We start from the raw sequence: 18,970 nt of genomic DNA on the forward strand, positions 1-18,970 counted from the left end.
AAGGGTATCACAATTAATATTACGTATGTAGTGGAATGGAATTAATAATAAAGAAAAAAATGGAAGGCAGGAAAGACGGCAGAAGCCATCTGAATGTTTATTTAGGGAATTACAGAAGGAAATATGACAGAAGCATACCATGGGGCATTATGCAGATATTAAAAGTGATGTTTTTAAAGACCATGTAATAGAAATAATAATAGCATACTTTAAAAGATTATTATTTTTAAAGAATATAATATTTTAAGTACTATATGATAGAAATAATAGCATGAAAAAGTTTATGCTCTATTTAATGTTAAGCAAAAATGATAGCACATAAAAATATTAAATATCCTAATTTTGTGTAAATAAAAGACTTAAAAGTTATTATCTCTGCTGATGGGATTTCAGGAACTTTTAAAAAATTTTATACCATGTTATCTGTATAACCTGAAAAACAAGGTTTCCAATAAATGAATGTAGACACTTATTTCTTCTTTCTTTTCACTGATTCCATCTCAGAAAGTTTTACTAAAAAAGAGCACTTGCTGAATTTCATTAAGCTGTCATTTAGTTTGTCTTACACATCATTTTATTCTCTGAAATTAATATCAAGATCAGGACTTAACACTTAGATCATATCTGCATCATTATAAAACTGGTATGCCACTTCCTTAAATGCAGTTTTTCACTATGCTTATTTTTTTTAAGCTACAGGATTTTTGCAAATTAAAATGCATAAAAGAATGGGGAAAATAAGACATAAAATGGGTTCTTCAGTTTTCATTGGGAAAAACATTAGCCATGATTAAAAGAATTGGTTAAAAGACAATTTACAAATGGCCATATATGAAGCATTTCAGTCAACTATGGCTTTTGAAAAGGAAATAGAGGTGTGTGGATTATTTGCTGTTTGACATGTACACATATTTTATGCATTTGTGGATTGCTGGAATAAAGCTGGTTCAGACTTTATTGCTACCCTCATCATTTTTATCTCAGTAATAACTCTTGATAATTGACCAAGAAAAATTTCTTATTTTGAAATTCAAATTACAAGTTTAGTAGAAGTAAATAAACTCTTGAGCTACTGAACATAAGAGGCAGAAAAAAGAAGCAGACTTGTCATCATCCCCAGAAGGCTAGAATCACATCAGTCTCACTTAATACGCTTACCTGTTGAAAAGCAAATGGAACACTAATGGAGGGAAAACAAAGTGAGGCCGTGCCAGAGTTTCTAAAACATGGCATGAAGGTTGCTATCAGTAAGTGGAAACATGGTCATCTATCGATGTGAGGGTCACTAAAAATTTTAAAAGAAAAGAGACTATTATAATTGCTGAATCACTTCTCGGCCTTTTGGCTAAGATCAAGTGTATAATTGCTGAAAAGCAGCAGCAATACCAAAATGCCAGAACAACAGTCTCAAAAGAAAGAAAGAAAAAGAGGATGAGAGAGACAGAGAGTATGAGAGAGAGAAACATTATGTCTTTCAAAATGAAAGCATGAAAATGTTTTATGCAAGGATAAAAGGGGCCACAGAGGTGAGTTTTTGCTGTTTTCCTTTCTGGTCTGGTCTTCTTATGAATGGATAAAGTCATGATGAATCACATTTAACTGACTTTTTCTTTGATTTCCAAAGACAAGAGCCTAATAAGGCTGCCAATGCTATCAATGCAGATAGAAGGCATATACAATGAGGGGGATTTTGCTCTTTACAAAATGTGATGGACTTGGGGAAAAACAATGAACGTTCCAGAACACTCAGAAATGAAAGAATTCAGGATATATTTTGAGATTCACAACTCATATATTTTAAACAAGTCATTCTAAGCATAGCTTACATACACACACACACATACACACACACACACACAAACACACACACACACAGAAATTTAACTGCTAACCAGGGCTTAAACTACCAACCTACTCAACTCACAGAAAAGCACTTGAGTACAGATAGTTTATTTGCGACGTGATCTCAAAAAGGAAAAAGGTAGGGTTGAGGAATCATGGAGAGAGAGAGATGGAAGGAAGAAAAACCAAGGTAAGGATGTGTTGTCAAGGCTACTGCTATAAGCAATGGGAGTCCTCTCTGTTTCTGTTTGGCTTTTTGTTTGTTCGTGTTTTAGGTAGTCCAGGGGTTTTTTGTTTTTACTCCTGTTTTAGGTTTTGATTTTGTTTTAGAAAATGTTCCAGGACCTTGGAGAAGTGAACACAATATTTCTCAGAAATGTCCATCTGAGGATTGGCACTAGGGCATTGAGACACTGATTTCTGTCTGCTATTTTTGAAGAGTAGCTCCTAAGGACACAAACATGCTCTCATGTGCTCCACAGCTTCAGCGAGGGCTCTGGGTAGAAGAGTAGACTGGTCCCTGAGGTTAGACTGTCATCCTGCACAGGTGGCCCATCCTTGCAGAGGTAAGCGAGGAGATAGGTCTTGGGCCACCAAAGCCCCAGCTACACAGTGCTCATCCTGTCTTACACATTGTCACTCCCGTCCCCCTGCTGGACACTTCATAAATAGGTGAGGGAATAGTACATAAGTCCTAATAACAGGACTCACTCAATAGGTGACAAGCCAACCAAACTTTGATCTGGAGCAGCAGCAAACTGGTTTTTAAGAATGTATCTCAGGACTTCCCTGGTGGCGCAGTGGTTAAGAATCCTCCTGCCAATGCAGGGGACACGGCTTCAATCCCTGGTCCAGGAAGATCCCACATGCGGCGGAGCAACTAAGCCTGTGTGCCACAACTACTGAGTCTGTGCTCTAGAGCCAGCGAGCACAACTACTGAGCCCACGTGCCACAACTACTGAAGCCCGCACGCCTAGAGCCTGTGCTTTGCAACAAGAGAAGCCACTGCAATGAGAAGTCCACGCACCACAACAAAGAGTAGACCCCGCTCACCGCAACTAGAGAAAGCCCGCGAGCAGCAATGAAGACCCAATGCAGCCAAAAATAAATAAATAAAATAAATTTATTTTTAAAAAAAGAATGTATCTCAATCACAAAGTACCCAATAACCAACACTAGTTTTACTTAGAACTAGGAAACGAAAGAACCTTATACTGCTATTTTCAGAATCAATCTATATTTTGGGGAAGCCAAATAAGTAAAAAAGTCTTAAGGCAGAGATTTCCTAATTCATCTCTCATAGTACGTAACACCCCACATTATAATAGTACCATATGTCGGAAATGTTAACGATTAAACAAAGGATGATTTGAATAGCCTAGCTCATGAAAGTCAGTGATGACGCCTTAGCTACAGTTCATTCCTCCATCTTAGTACTTATCATATTATATTTTAAATATCTCATTCGTCTCTTTCTCCCACTAGACTGTGAGCTTATTAAGAGCATAAAGTATCTCATCTTTGTACTCCTAACACATAGCCCACTGCGTCCTGCTTAATGACCTATCAGTAAATATTAAATTAATGAACTAATGTTTGAGATCTGTTCTTGGAGATGTCTTTATTTGGTAAGGCTTTGCTCCCCAGAGAAATACTCTTTTTATATCAGGTCCAAATCATTTTACAAATCTTGTTATATCACTATTGTTTTTAATATAAAGCACGATTCAATAAGTTTTGGTCAGGGTTATATGGATGTCAAGATGTTATGAAAATTCTCTGTGTTTCAATATGGTAACCATTAGCCAAATATGCACATTTAAAATTTTAGTTAATTAAAATTAAATATAATTTAAAATTCAGTCCCTCAGTCACACATTTCAAGTGTTCAATAGCCACATGTGATTAGTGACTACCCTACTGAACCACGCAGATTATAGAACATTTCTTCCATCATGGCAAAAAGTTGTATCATATAGTACTATCACAGAGTTTGGGGGAAAAAAAAATCCCAGTTCCTAGAGAGTGGACCATTCAATTCTGAGGTAGGTCTGGGCATTGGTTCTCCCCATCCTTCCCACCAAACAGATCTCTTTTGCCCACATGGTGGCCAGTGAGCCTGAGCAGCTTATGGCCCCCTACCCTTTCCAGAAATCTGACTCAGGAAGCAGAGAATGGGGCTAAGGCAAGGTCTGCAGCACTGGGATGGCATGGAAGCCAAATTCTCCGCTTCACCTCTGTCTGAAGAACAGTATCACTTCTGATTAGTTCCCTTTTGTGCTTTCAGAAAACGAGAATGAAGTCCCTAGGACAATCCTTCCTATTTATATTCCGTGACAGATAAAGAGAAGCTGATCAATTGGTATTAGCTGTAAAGAACTTACAGTAATGTTATCAGCTCTGAACAGACTCCCTGATGCATTCTGTGGCTCCGAGGTTCTCTGGTTGTGTTCATTCCAGTGGTAAACACCATGCTGTTGTCTGAACTATGTGACCTTTGGAATTTCATTTACTAACCTTAGGTCTTAAATGGGACAATGCAATAATTTTCCTAGATTTCTCTGGGTATGTATTGCCTTTTAGGTTGACTTTTGTGTTAAGATATTTAAATTCAAGTGACCTTTAACTTAACCTTTAGAGTCTTAAATCAACCGTTTCAGGATAGGAAATGCCGGGCTAACTTCCCTCTCAGTGTTTTAATTCTGCAAACCCACCTGGTGCTTATCTTACTACAGGCCAAGACATGTCTCCTTTAGTGGAGTAAATTAGCAATGATGATTGAGTTAGCACTTTTTCAAAGTGGCATGTAGACAGTGCCCATCCCTTGCTGAAAGCAAAACTCCCTTTTTTAATTAGAAGAGCCAAAAACTGTAAAACATCCAAACATTTATGGTAAAGCCTGGAGTCCTGCTATGGTGAGTGAAGTCCCATCTGTAAATATAAATGAATCATCCTGCAGTTTATACTCACGTGTTCCCAAACAACTTTGTGTTTATTTCAGCTTAACTAACACTACATTTAGACACTATTATTAAGATAGTTAAAGACAGCATAAAATTGGAGAATGGGAACTTTACTGTTGTTGTCAGTCAAATAATTCTTTTGTTGAAAATCCTAATAACTCTATTTCCTTGCGTTTTGTTTTGTTTTTGTTTTTTGTGTGTGTGTGTGTGTGTGTGTGTGTGTATTTTACTTGAGGCTCTCATCCTAATTCTTTCTATTCTCACAATTCCACATCCCTCTGGTATTCTGGGAAATTATTTAAAATCCAGATCTTTTTGGAAGTCTTTGTTGATTTACCAAGTTAAACTTCGATTAAACTCTCAGTTTTGCTGAAGCAATTTCTGTTAATAAGTGAGGGGCCATTCACTGAGTCTGATATATATACACATAAGTTTCTGTATGCCATACAAATACATCACAAGACTTATCAGCTCATAATCAGATAATGATGACAAAATATATTTTAAAATCATACATAAAAGATCTAACAATTCTAATTACAAGCAAGTCACCAATTCAGGATATAAATAACAAAAGCAACCAGACATATATGATAGGGTAAATGCTTCTTAAGATCATTTTAATCTAATGCACAACCTCTCTGACTCCAATACATAAGTGTAAGAATTCTTACCTCAGATGAATGAAGGAGAAAACTAAGTCTGCGACTCCTAATTTAAACAGATCATCAGGGAAAATGTTAAGAAAAATGTTGAGAAAAGGATGAACTTACACACACATTCATGAATCCCACACAGTTTCTCTCTTTAGAAAAATGGAGCAATATAAATATGATCTGAAGAACTGGTGCTTTTTAAAAAGCAGATTATGATTGGTCAATTACAAGATTGAATCAATTACTTACCATGATATATGGCTGATAATACAGAGGCCCCAGAAGTGTGTGGAGCATGTTTATTGCTTTTGATTTTCCACCTTGTGGACATCAGTGCTTATTTTATTTGTAAGCTTCTGCTTGGATTGGAGTTATCCAGAATGAAGTCCAACCCAGCTGAATTAGGGTAGCTCAGTATCTTTCTCAGAGCGAAGTTACGCTGAATTTTTTTCTCTAGTCCCTCGCATGGGGCCTACAGTTAGTGGAAACAGGGAAGAAAGAAGGACCTATGTGTTGGCAATATCATAAAGAAAGTAATAGCACCCCAGGCTAATCACAAACATCCTATAAACCAAAAATGTCATATGGCCAGGGCAACATGTCTGCTTTCTATAACAAAATACTGAAAATCTCAATTTCTTTCTGTTGTTGTGATAAATGATGTTCTTTCTTTAAGCTGTATCCCAGGGACCAAGTTTAGCCTTCAGACAAAAATATGACTACAGACTAATAATATCCTCATTTAGTTACTGGCTCTGTGAGTTCTTCTAATATGTCTCAACATTCAGACAGTATTCTTTCCACCTTCACATTACCTGAAATCTTCTAACAGCTTGCCTCAGCTGCTCTAAAGTTAATACCACTTGGAAAAATAACTGGGGAACTGCCTCCCCTTCAATAAATTCTGATTCTTGTGAGTACTCTTTTCAACTTTTGACCGTGAGTACAAAAAATTCTGGATTCTAGACTTAAATATGTCACCAACTTCTTCTATCCTTCAAAAAATTATTTAATCTTTCTGGACCTCAGGTTTCTGATCTTTGAAGTGACGGTAGCAGTTTAAATTCCTTCCAGTTCTACATTCTATTATTTTCTACTTATATTTAATCTGTATTATTAAATAGCATCTTTATCTGCTCTAAGAAGGCTGTAAACTCCCCAAAAGAAGTAATGACTCCCAACCTAAATTATATAAACTTTGCAGCACCTAAACCAGTGTCAGGCAGCCTGTGGAAGTTCCATACATGCATAATGATGGTTCTCAGAGACCACTGGTTTCAGGACTGAGCTCCTACTTAAACTGCTTCATCATGTCTGCTTAGAGTCACTGTTTCGAAGTGAGGTGGTAGGAAAAGGATCAAACAAAAACTGTTGGGATAATCATGCAATGTTTTAGTCTTCAGTCAGGAACTTGCCTTGTGACTTATCAAATCAATATTACATGTAGATATGGTCACCTTATCTTTGATAAAGACACATATATGTATATGTATAGCTGATTCACTTTGTTATAAAGCAGAAACTAACACACCATTATAAAGCAATTATACTCCAATAAAGATGTTAAAAAAAAAGTATTTCCATAACATGCTATCTAATCCTATAACTGAGTGATAAAACAACATATATAATCACAGATTTATATGTCTCTGTATGCAGAGAAATGACTAAAACCACATCAAGAAAAGTCTGAGTAGTTGCCTCTAGAGTTGTGACTTGGGATGACTTATATTTTACCCCTTTTATTAGGTACATATTTTCTTTGGAAAGCCAGAGTTCTTTCTTGAGCCATTTCTGTTTATAAATTCTGTCTTCATTTGACCCCACCTGTCTAGTAGTCTGCTGACATTCCTTGCCATCTATTTTGTCTTTGACTCAAATCAAAGAGCCCCCATTTGGAGAGGAGGGAGACTTGAGGGTCCACAGACTCAACAGTCAAAGTATGTATTGACAGATAACTTCAGTCAGTCACTCCTTTCTTCAATTTCTATATGGCAACAAATTTCACAACAAACTGTATTAATAATTATAAAAGATACATTAATTTGAAAGCTTTTCATTTTTAATTTCAAAAATAAATATAATTTTTTTAAACAAAAAAAGAAAAAAAAATATTACATGTAGAAAGAGAACAATTTTCTCAAGGAGGAATATAAAATTCTAATTTTGGTCTTCTGTCCATTCAGTTGGGTAAACTACTAAGTAAATATTGAATTATTAAATTGTCATTCAATAAAAATTCAATCTGCCTCTCCTTTCACTCTAGTTAGAGTACACTTCTCTGCCCCAGTGGTGTTAGGCTTAGCCATAGGACCTGCTCTGGCCAGTGGAATGTTGGTTCTGATGTCAGCAGAGCCCTCACACATATTTGCACGACTTGGCAGTGACTAGCCATGAGTAGAGTATGCCCTAGACAGCCACTGTTTTCAAACAGTCTGGACTCTAGAAAAAAACATATGAAGAACAGAACTGAACCCAACCTACAGCCTGAAATAAACCCATCCAACCTGCAGCCTAAAGCAGAGCTGCCTAGCTGACTAAAGTCTAGATGAGCAGAACTCCAGCTGACCCCCAGATTCTTGAGCATAAGAAAGAACACTTTTGCTATCAGGCACTGGTTTTTTAATTGGTTTATTTTGCAGCATTATTATGGCAATACCTGATCAACAAAGTGTGGTTTGAACACAATATATGTGCCTCTAATATTTGGCAAGCAATTATTCATCTCTGCCTTTAGAACAACCGCTAAGAATGTAAGTTTCCCAAAGCCCTGGACAGAACCAAGATGTTTTAACCCAGAAAGATACCAGGAACAAAATTAGGGGAAAAAGTCAAGCTAAAAACTACTTAAGTGACAATGAGATGCAGTGGGGGTCAGAAGACCAGGACTACCCACGATTTATACTATCACTATAAATCCTGTAATTTCAGCAAATCAATACATTTTTTCTGAAGCCCATTCCTTAGTTTACTCATTTGTAAAGTAAAGTTAGGCCTTGTTTCCTACCTCACACCTTTTACAAAAGTGAAAAAAAAAAAAAAATCTGCACTGGGCATATGTGAATTTCAGTTAACCCATGGCCATGAATTGGGCACGTGACAAAGAACTTGTACAGCCAGTGAGCAGACTGTTTATCTTTTTTTTTTTTTTAATTATTTTTATTTATTTGGCTGCGTTGGGTCTTCATTGCCGTGTGTGGGCTTTCTCTAGTTGCGGCGAGCAGGGGCTACTCTTCGTTGAGGTGCGCGGGCCTCTCTCTGTGGTGGCTTCTCTCTGTGGTGGCTTCTCGTTGCGGAGCACAGGCTCTAGACACGCAGGCCTCAGTAGTTGTGGCACGTGGGCTCAGTAGTTGTGGGTCGCGGGCTCTAGAGTGCAGGCTCAGTAGTTGTGGCGCACGGGCTTAGTTGCTCCGCGGCATGTGGGATCTTCCCGGACCAGGGCTCGAACCCGTGTCCCCTGCATTGGCAGGAGGATTCTTAACCACTGCGCCACCAGGGAAGCCCCAGACTGTTTATCTTAAGAGTCCATGTGTCTTCTCAAGAAGGACTACCTCTTTTAGTTTAAGATAAACTGGTAAAGCTTATTTCTTGCAGAGAGCACGGGCCTTTAGATGCAACAGTAAGACCAAAAGCAAAGGCATTGTTTTTGGCTCCTGATCTGTACTCCTGTGGTAGCCAGCCTGCAAGATGGCCCCAATGATTCCTGCCTCCTGGTATTTGCACTTTTTTTTAGTCCCTTTCTTTATTGTACCAGGGACAGTCTCTGTGACCAATAGCATTTGAGAGAAGTGATGGCATGTCACCTCTGATATCAGGTTATAAAACACTTCAGCTTTTTATTGGCGTGTGCACTCTCCACTCTTGAATCGCTTACTCTGGGGGAAGCTATGTCTTAAGTAGTCCTATGGTGAGCCTCATGTACCAAGAAACTGAAGCCTCCTGCCAACAACTGCATGAGTAATATTGCTGGATTCTCCCCCAGGCATGCTTTCATATGAAACCACAATCCTGCTGACAGTATAACTGCAACTTCTTGAGAGAGCTTAAGCCAGTATCACTCAGCTAAGCAGCTCCCAGATTCCTGACTCACAAAAATGGCAAGATGATAATTTTTCATCAGGGGCAATTTATTATGCAACAATACATGACTAATACAATAATATATCCCCACACATATACTTAAACAAGAGATTCTGGGTTGTTGGCCTTGCCAAGGTCTTTCACCTCAGTGAACTCTGCTAAGAATTCATACCACTTGGCTACTTTTAGCTATGGTTTTGTTTGTTTGATCAGTTTTAGCTTCTTATCATTATTGAAAATGTGGATATCCTATTTTTTTAATTACTCAGTATTCTGCATTGATGGAAGGTTTTAATAGTTTGTGTCTGCTTTTAATTTTTTTCTGCATTCTTACCACATTTTAACATCTATTTTACCATATGTGGCAGATTAAAGATGGCCACAAATTTTTTGAAACTTCTCCCTTCTAGATATGATGTCTATTTCTCCTCCCCTATTACTTCCCCCACAAATTTTTTTATTATTAAGCATCAAATCAATCTTTTCCTTAAGATGGACCAACTTTAACATGATTTAGTGAAACTAGTTCATTTACCTATAGCTACATATAAATCTAAAGAATATAAGAAATAAATCTACTTTTTCTCAATCTTACAAAAATTAAAATTTTGCACATTTTGAATCAGAGGGGGAGATTTTGTATGAAGAAGTTAAAATAAGTCAATGGATAAGAAAAAAGGCAATAAAATATACCCAACGTTTTATTTTTTACAATTAAAATTGGGTCACCTAGAACACTCAAATATCTGAATTTCTATATCACAGGGCACTAGACAATGTAAATTTTTTTTACCAAAAAGATCTTCTAATAAAAAAAGAAAGGAATATAGAAGTTGAAGACTTCCTTAAATTCCAGTCTCTAACCAATTAGAGAAAATCTGCCTAATCTGATCAAAGTCCTCAGCTACAACTAACATAAATGAATATATGAATTTAAGTCAATATTTTTATAAAAATATATACAGTTAAAGCTAAGGAATAAAGACACAGACATAGAGAATGGACTTGAGGGCACGGAGGCAGAGGAGAAAGCTGGGGTAAAGTGAGAGTAGCATCTACATAGACACACTACTAAATGTAAAATAGCTTAGCTAGTGGGAAGCAGCAGCATAGCACAGGGAGATCGGCTCGGTGCTTTGCGACGACCTAGAGGGGTGGGATAGGGAGCGTGGGAGGGAGGCTCAAGAGGGAGGGGATATGGGGATATATGTATGCATATGGCTGATTCACTTCGTTGTACAACAGAAACTAACACAGCATTGTGAAGCAATTATACTCCAATAAAGATGTATAATATATACACACACACATACACACACACACACACACACACACACACACAGTTAAAGCTAAGACAAAGGCCATTACAGAAAACATCCTATTTCCATAAAAGCTGAGGTTAGTGCCTTTTTGGAATGCTACTTAGAGTGCACAGAGAAAAGATGCCACATCTTCAGATAAAAGCCTGAAAAGGGAAGCAAGTGTGATCTGTCTCTTAGAATTGGTGATGGTGGGAATCAAGAGTCACCTGATACACTAGTTAAGGCAGAATAGTGAATTCAATCTTGCCTACTGACTTAAGAACAGCAAAGCACAGTCCAGCTTTCTATAATCCTTAAAATAAGGATTAGAAATAAAGTCTCAGGGCATCTTGCAATATGAATGTTTCCAGAGAACTGATCTTTATCATATTTCTACAGAAAAATCAGGTTTAAAAGTTTAAGAGGCTCCTACAAAGAAAGTAAAAATGAGTCAGTAATTGAGATACAAAAAGCATTCAAGACTCTGCACTCCAAGATGTTGAGACTTCACCCGAGTTCCTTCTATAGGATAAAAAACCAGTTAGACTAGTGTTTGATACTGGGCCTCCTAATGTAGAACATGTAGAACCAGAAACACATGTAGATCCCCTGCGGTCATTAGCCTCTTGATTTCCCAGAACACTTGGCTGAGCTAGAGACCCATAAATGGTAAATGGGTTTGGGCTTTTAACCAATTTTCTGCTTCTCTGTCCATTGTTTTCCATCTGGCTCTGTGAGTATTTACTTCCCTGTTGATATCAGAAATATTCATCCACATATTAGTCCGTGCTGAGAATGAATGACGTTTCCTTGAGGTGCCTGTCTCCCCATTTGGAGACAACAGGAGTACATTCGTATGGTCCAAATCAAGGCATCCGCATTGAAAGAGACCTCTAGCCTGGAAATCATTAAACTTCAGCTCCAGTCCTGCCTTTTCCATTAGGCTAGGACAAGTTACTTGACTTCTGTGGGCATCAACATTTCATAGTCATTCTGAGGACTTAGGAGTAAATCATATTTTTAACAAAGAGTATGGACTTAGGAAGGTGGTAGCGATGGGAGAGAGAACTGCAAACATCTGGAAATGTAGTAGAACTTTTAAGTTGCTCTTTTTGCTGACAAGTTTAATCAGATTTTTAGAAGCTTGTGACTTAAAATTGAAAACCACTGGACTAAATACTTTTATTCTATAGACATAAGTTGAATATGCTCAAGGCATTGGGTCAGGCAAGGTAGAAAATACAAAAATGAGTAGGACAAGTAACCAAATCATCAAAATCAAATGTACAACACATCAGTGCCACAGAGAAGAACAGACTGTAGTTAAGTATTTAAGGAAGTGAGAGATTACATCTGTCTGGAGGCAGGGGAGTGGGAATTAGAGAAAATAATTCAGGTTTGTGCATGTTAAGGGAGCAAAGCATTTTAAGTAGAGAGCATAACATGAGCCAAACATAGCAGCCAAAAAAAAAACGTATGGTATGTGAGGTAGAGCATGCAGTCAGACACATTTGGCTAGATCAGTGAGGGAAGCAAAGGATGAGAGGAATAAAGCAGAAAGCCAAACAATGTAAGAATCTAAAAAATAAAATAACACCTACACCTGAAAATAGGATCCTGGCTATAACTTATGCTAAGTCTACCTCAGTGCTTGGCTCTCCCAGTGGCTTTTGATTTTGTGGGAATATGTGCTTAGCTTCCATTAATGGGGAACATCTCACCGCTCAAAAAAAAAAAAAAAAAAAAATATATATATATATATATATGCATTCTCCTTTGCACAGAAATGCAAATCATGCACTAACTAGATCATGGAAGGATACTTGTTTGCAATATGAGAGCTGAAACAAGAAGGCAAAGCATTGCTTTGTTTAACCCCAATTGGAAATGTGTGCAATTCAAAATTTTTGTCACTTTGCACATCTTGGTGAATGACTGAAAAATTGCCCCAAGTATTGGTTTGGGACTACAGATAAATTTTAGTGAGTAGGTGAATTTGCAAATGTGAAATACATGAGTAATGAGGATTGACTGTGTATATGTATGTATGTATGTGTATGTGTGTGTATACACATATATTTTTTTACATATATACCCTCCTTGCAACTTAACAGAATTACTAAATAGAAATATTTGTATATTGTAAATGATTATGTTAGTTGATTGTCTTCTAAAGACCTTCATTATCATTGTGACATTGTCATTTTAGCCGTCAGCCTCCTAGACACAGAAATGTTTTGTAAGCAGATAGAAACAGGTCCATCTCTCAGGGACAGACTCTCATTAACCAGCTCAGGACAGATGACTAAATTCAGTGCATTCCTTCATGAAGAAAATTACTCAGGGGACAAGGCATTACACTCCTCTAGCCAACACATTCTTTTTCTAAGCCATTCCAAATGGGAGACCAAATAATACTCTGAAGGTGGCTTGGTAAGGATGCTAGTTATATGATTTGACTATTTACTAGTATCAAGCCAAAGGAGCTAGGCCCTAAGAACAATGAAGAATTAATTATTGGGTAAATTAATATAAAGGAATATGCTTTGGGTAAAGTTACCCAAGTACCTGCTTGGCTATGGTAGCCTGGATTTTTTTTATTAGCATACGGGGAATAAGTATTTTTGTAGCAATGTTTTAAGAAAGAGGGCTTGTTTTCAAGTGGCACTCACATCTCCAGTTTTATAAGTTAAACTTTTTCTTAGAGAACGTCCATAGAGAAAAATAAAATCATTTCCTGCTTTACCCAGGGGAGAAAATATTGCAACCCACAAGGAGAAAGTACAGCTGAGTTCTGGCAGAGATGAGTAGAGAGAATCGGGAGGCAAGGTACTGGATTCAGGTACTGATAATTGTCCATTAGCTCCAGACTTCTACTTGGTGATAGACAGGTACCATCCGGAGTGAGTCTCAATTACTCCCTCATCCCTCTCACCTAGCCCTACCAGTCTTACCTTGAAAACATATCTCAATGTACACACATTTCTCTCTACTCCCTACTCTTGGTACTCCAGCCACACTGAATTTCTTTATTCCTTGAATGATCCAAGCTTTCTCCTTCTCATCATTCTCTCTGCTTGAAAAGAATATCTTTTAGCTCCTCAATGGATGACTGATCACCCTCCCTCAGGCCCCAGCTTAAATTTCTCCTCCTCAATGAGGCCTCTCTTGTCTTGTCCATCCAATCCTAAATGGGCTTTGCTAGGTCCTCTCTCTTCGTTTCCTTCTTATACTTATACAGGCTATAGTGGTCTTGCTTATCTACTTGTTCACATCATCATCATCTAGCTCCAGCCCCTGGCATATAAGCACCAAGAAGATTAGACACATACTCCCTCATTCACCACTGTGATCCCCAAAATCTGAAAAAGTATCTGCTTCACATCAGATACTCGCTGTTTGTTGAATAAATAAACATAAAGTCTACCTAAGTCACTTATTTTTCTTAATAATCCTACAAAATAAAGATAAATGAATGAAATCATAGTTTTTAATTATAAGATTTCGAACCTCTTGTTGTTTTTTATGGCTTTTCAAATTGAGTTCAGGAAAGTTTAGCACATAATCCTAATCCTGATGGTAAATCTGGGAAGTAGGCTGTTGAATGCCAGCTCTCCAAAGTTATTTTTCTTGCTGACAAATTTTCAACAGATATAAGATCTTATTTGACTTCTAAACTTAGGTGCAATAAAAGTAAGTATAAAAATAATTTGATATAATTAAACTTTTGTAAGTAAATTAAATGTAAAGCAGATAAGAGCTTTTAGGTAAACTTTTTAGGAATAATTATGTTTTAGAAATGTCTACTTTAAAATAGTCTTTCCAGATTTTGGTAACTTGAAACTGTAGAGTTTTGCTACATTAAATTAAATGATGGAAGTTTATTAAATACCTAGGTCATTTCCAATGAAATAAGACACTGGAACATTAATTACTGAACATAAGCTTCCTTTTACAGAGAAACTAAAGATACTTAGAACTATTAATAAATATGTTTGGTGTCACACAGAAATTTTCTATATAAAAAACACATGTTATTAGGAACTACAAATAGTATTTATAAGTTTGCCAATCTACAGAATACTAATGTAAAAGTTCACAATTGCTTACTCAGTTTTAACTAGAAATTAAAGTTTTTAAAAGTTGAGAATTTAATTAATGTATGTAATTAAAACTTAAAATTAATGAAAAAACATCTTTGCGTGCAAGAAAAGAAGGTATAATGAATGGAAATGCATTTTCTTAAGGTAAAAGTCAGTAATTTTTTCTAAAGTTATTTCTAAATGGGAAAAAGTAAAGAATAAATTAATATGGATATAGAAAGTTGTAGGTTTGTGAGGAAAAATTAACTTTAGAAAGAAATTCTATGTCTGGGCAGGAATGACTAAAATTAAAATAAACTTAATTGAGTGAATGAATTTTAATGTTAAACGTAAAGAGAGGCAAAACCTGAATTTGGTTTTCTCTTGGTCAAGAGAACAAAGTTTTCTTGGAATGTTGAACTGCCTTTGATAAGAGATTATGAGTTACCTTGCCTTTTAAGTGATCTGTTGTAATTTTCTTGTTGTTGTATTTGCCCTTGAAATCTTTTATTGTCACTTTGGTTAAGTGAATAAGTACTGTTTCACAGGGACCTATAATCCTATCTGACCAAGTGTTTTAAAGCCTTTTTGATATTTTTGACAAGCTTCCCAAGGATCAAATTCTAGGTGAAGTTCTTTTGACCTCTGGCTAACTTTGGGATGCTTCAAATGACCTCTTAAACATCTCAAAGAACTATTAAACTAATTAGGATGATTTGGTATGATAAATTACATGGGAAGAATTGTCAAATGACTGGTGATAAACTTTCTTAGGTTATACTATACGAGTAAATGTTATTAATATAAATGTTCTAGAAATTATATGAAGTTTTTAAAAATCTGGTATGTACCAGTAAAATTTACCAGTCATAATTCTAGTTATTACCTTAAAATATTGTATGTCACAGCAGTAACCAAGTTTTTTTATCAAGTGCATTGTAATCAGATTTTTAACTGTGCCTTTTTAAGTCATTTGTCATTCATAGACAATTATTGTTTCACTTTGATGCTTTTGCAAAAATGCTTCATCTTCCAGAAGATTCATAGAAAGAACTTTTTGATGAGTACAGGTTTCTGATAACTTTCAGATCATACCGCTGAACTGGGCAAGAAATTAAAGCCTGATGGCTTCATAAACTGCTAACAAAAGGTTAAGATCAAGGATTAATTATATAAGACTGAGTGAACAGATAAATACAGTTATAATTTTTATGTTTCCTTTTCTGAACTATTGCTGGCTTTTAATCTGTTTTCCAGATATAAGGAAACCTTTTCCCTTAAGCCATTTATAATACTACAATTTAGTAAATTATACCTTTGTAAGCAGAATTGAAACATTTTTATTTTCTCTCTACTTGGTCCCTCCAGAAATTGGAAACTCTTAGGTTGCCAACAACATTATCAGGTAAATAAGGAAGGCCACCTCCTGACTGGTGTAGGAATCTCAAGATATTTTGGGGACCTTGAGAAGAGAGGAATTCACCCAAATCTATGAATATTGCAAGCAGAATCTGATGACCAGCCCTTGACATGTGTTTCCTAGCCTGGAGAAGCCTTTCAATCGGAGATTCCTTATAAAAAGTTTCAGCACAGGTAACTTAAAAGAGCCTGGGGGACTTCCCTGGCAGTCCAATGGTTAAGACTTCACCTTCCAATGCAGGGGGTAGGGGTTCAATCCCTGGTCAGGGAGCTAAGATCCCACATGCCTCGTGGCCAAAAAACCAAAACATAAAACAGAAGCAATATTGTAATAAATTCAATAAAGACTTTTAAGATGGTCCACATCAAAAATAAAATCTTAAAAATAAGAAATTAAATAAAATAAATAAAAGAGCCTGTATGATCAATTCTACTTATGTATATAATATCAAGCCAAGCTTAATGAAACCAGACTTATTTTGCAAACAAATTAGTCTTAATTTGGCTATATTTGGTAGGAATGAGGGTAATTTTAGAGAGAAAAAAAGATTGTTTCAGTGGATGTTTTAGTGCCAATTGTTTTGAGGTTTTGTATCTACTGAGGTCTTGTCCTTATTACCTACATCCTAGAATGCTCCTTATTGCTAAGTTGCATTATTTTAAAGTTTAATTAAATTAATAAAAGAACATTCTTGGGCTTCCCTGGTGGTGCAGTGGTTAAGAGTCTGCCTGCCAGTGCAGGGGACGTGGGTTCGAGCCCTGGTCTGGGAAGATCCCACATGCCATGGTGCAGCTGGGCCCGTGCCAGGGCCCGCAAGATGCAACTGCTGAACCCATGTGCTACAACTACTGAAGCCCATGTGCCTAGAGCCCATGCTCCACAACAAGAGAAGCCACAGCAATGAGAAGCCCATGCACCGCACCAAAGAGTAGCCCCCGCTAGCTGCAACTAGAGGAAGCACGCGTGCAGCCAAAAACAAAAATAAATTAAATAAATTTTTAAAAAACCAAATAACTAAAATATTTTTTTTAATTAATAAAAGGACATTCTAAATTTGCTTCTGAAACTCATCTATCTTTGGATGAAGATCAGATGCCCCCATGACCCACAACTAGGTGATCATGCATACTGCAAATGACATCATTTAATGGACTCTGTCTTTAACCTAGATGTAAGGACCCTAATCAGGTACTCTTAACTAGCTTGTGCTCAATAAAACTGAAGGAAATTGACTCTTGAATTCATATTTCCCACTTAAGAAGGGCCTCTGCACTGGACTGGTCTATAGAAAGGACTACTGACCCCAAACAACACCCACACCAGGATGAGAAGAAGATGACAGCAGTGGTGGACAACTGATCCAAGTATCCGGACCAGGCCTGTAAGAATCATCCTACTAATTTAATAGATTGTTTACCGAATGTTTACCTCCCTATCAAAATTGAAAGTTATTGTTTTGCTCCTAAACATACTGTTGCCCCCAATGTTCAAGATGAGAAGAAAATTCTCTAGTGTAGTTGTCAGAGAGTAACTACTCATGTATCACTGCTTGCTTTAAGTCTACTGCTAAAAGCATATGCACAATGTTTGTGTGACAATTCAGTATAACTGATAAATTGTATAGCCTATAAAATGATTGTATAGCCTATAAAATGCTTCTCCATTAGCATACCTCTGAGCTTGTTCACTATGTCTGATTAGTTTTCCTCCAACATGGATAACTAGGCAAACAAACAAATAAGCAAACAAACAAATAAACATACAAACAAAAAGGAGGCCTAGCACCAAGGGACATGAATCCATGACAACCACTCTGACATTAAAGGATAAGTATTTTGATCATCAATGCTTTCTTTTGAAAGATTTGCAAACAAAGGGGAAATGATAGAAGAAATTTTCACATTTTGAGGTATGGGAAAGTCATTCTGGCTTATACATGACCTGACTTAAACGTTATGCTAACCAGAACAACCTGTTTTGTGGCCTATCAAACATGCATCGTACATCTGCTTTAACCATTAGGAAAAAGAATGCATTTTAAAAATCAAAATAGAGAAACTGTGATTCAGGCATCCAAAATAGAGCTGGGTGGCCACTGTGGATGTGGCTTCAGACATGTTCCTGTATTACTGAGTACTTGAATTTTCTGAACTGTATCAGAATCAAGGACACCCCCAGCCATTTTCAAAACAATAGCTGCTAGTAGCTGCCAACTGCAACATTTTGGTCTCAAGGTCTCCTCTTGTAAGTATCAAATTTTTTCTTACTTTAGGAGTAGTAACAAGCAAGATAGCTTAAGCCATACCCTCCCAGCAGAAGGCACTATATTTTTTAGCAAGAATAGTACTAAACACTAAAATTGCTTTTTACTAGATTTCAGCAGAAAAATGAGACATATATGTTGTGGCCAATAGCTCCTGTAATGTATATATTAATACCACATCACGGGAGTTCTCTGGTGGACCAGTGGTTAAGACTTCGCCTTCTAGTGCAGGGGTGCAGGGAGCTGGGATCCCAGGTGCCTCGTGGCCAAAAAAAAAAAAAACCAAAACATAAAACAGAAGCAATATTGTACCAAATTCAATAAAGACTTTAAAAATGGTCCATATCATAAAAAAAATCTAA

Source organism: Eubalaena glacialis, chromosome 4 (assembly GCF_028564815.1).
Source record: "Eubalaena glacialis isolate mEubGla1 chromosome 4, mEubGla1.1.hap2.+ XY, whole genome shotgun sequence".
NCBI lineage: Eukaryota > Metazoa > Chordata > Mammalia > Artiodactyla > Balaenidae > Eubalaena > Eubalaena glacialis.